At 40.6% G+C, this 1,631-nt stretch overlaps 1 long non-coding RNA gene across 1 annotated transcript; it reads left to right on the top strand.

Annotated features, from left to right (window-relative positions):
• Positions 1-219: 219 nt before the first annotated feature.
• On the top strand, positions 220-1,631 carry LOC111589748 (uncharacterized). Its single transcript, XR_002748868.1, has 2 exons — positions 220-537; positions 1,010-1,631. It is a non-coding gene; the product is annotated as an uncharacterized lncRNA (long non-coding RNA).

Raw genomic sequence — 1,631 nt, forward strand, 5'->3', positions numbered from 1 at the left:
CCCATAGTTTGTTTTTGGGCCTCAATGTTTCAAAGGTTCGAACAGTAAAAAAAGATTGTGTGTTTAGCAGCTAAATCGAGCTAATGTTGTGTATTTAGCGGGCTAAATAAGGCTATTAGCGGCTAATTTTGGTTAGCGCTAAATGGTGCATCTCTTAGCTCCAGACCTCCTGAAAGACTATAGCCGGCTAAATAGCCGCTATTAGCCGGCTATTTAAAACTTTGCGCCTCCTCCTGGGACCACGCCATGGAGGCGAAGAGGAGGAGGATTGTATGGGCGTTGGGCAATGCCGGCAGCACCATGCATGGATGAGAAGTAGGCAGCAAGCGGGAGACAGATCTCGGCAAGGCTGGTGTGCGTATGGGCAGATCCTGTTTCTTTCTCTTGTCCCCTTTCCTCAGTTAGCCTAATTTGGTTCCTATGTTTCTGTCAAATTGGCTTTCTGATGTTTATCCAAGACTAGTAGAAAAATTCAAAGTGAGGGGAAAGCAAATGGCCGTGCTTAATTATTCAAAGGCTAGTTTCTTGCCTGTTCAGGTCAGCTGTTGCCAACATATGCTTATGTTTTTGTTGTTCGATGGAAGTTAATGCATACAAAGTTTTTACTTCTTTTTACTTTCCTACTAATTTGAGAAGTGTTGACTACAAAAAACAATCATTTCTCTCCCACTATTGTTTCTTCTGTGTGGAACTTCTTTTTTACTTTCCTACCATCGATGAACCTCACCCAATAGCTGTTGGTCCGATGGAGCTCTACCTCCATGCCATTTCAGTCCACTCTGATATGCTCCACTAGATAAAAGGATGATGTTGTTTATTAGATTCTTTCTAAAAAACTGAACTGTAGGAGAGTTGCATGTCCTATTAAAAAGAGGATGGTCATGACGAATAAAGTACAAAAAATAAAAACCAAAGACTCTCCGCACAGTGGCAAATTTTTCTGTTAGTTGTAGCAGCTGAGAAATATTCTTTTGGCTGGATGCTGAAATTTTTGTTGTTCTTCCTGAAGACTAGAGTTACTCAGTTAGAAGAAGATGTGAAATGTGGATTAGTTGGAGTGGTTTCTATTGTTTTTTGGCTGGAACCCGTTTTGGTACCCTTACTGCATAGTTGCAGTTGATTATGAATGGACATAGTTCCCGAAGCGTGCAACAGGGTTCCTGATATTCTAGTCATTAATCATGAATGGACACAATTCCCTTATAGAGCCATTAACATGTACCAATTGTATCCAGCAGTAGCGTCTAAGTGCAAAGATATACAAGGTTGGGAGTGCTATTGTTTGCAGAGGTATTGTCAACGAAGGTCACTCCATTGAGACCAAAAACTGATGTTACCATCGGTGATGCTACGGAAGAGTAATCATGTTTGCTAGCTTTCTGTGTCTGTGGCCGGTCTTCCAGAGTTTGATGGGGAAAATGAGCAAAGAAGGAATATTTTTCTGTCATTGAGGTCTTATGTAATCTAAAGTATAGTGCTTTCATAATGTTGATGAATTTTTTTTGTTGCGTCTCATGGAACATGCAAGTCTAGAGGAAGGGGAAGGCAAGACCAAGACCTTGGGTTGCACCAGAATGAATATGATGATTTTTTTGTAATTTAGATGCATGAATGGAGATGATTTTTTATGA

This window comes from Zea mays, chromosome 7, assembly GCF_902167145.1.
Source record: "Zea mays cultivar B73 chromosome 7, Zm-B73-REFERENCE-NAM-5.0, whole genome shotgun sequence".
Lineage (NCBI taxonomy): Eukaryota > Viridiplantae > Streptophyta > Magnoliopsida > Poales > Poaceae > Zea > Zea mays.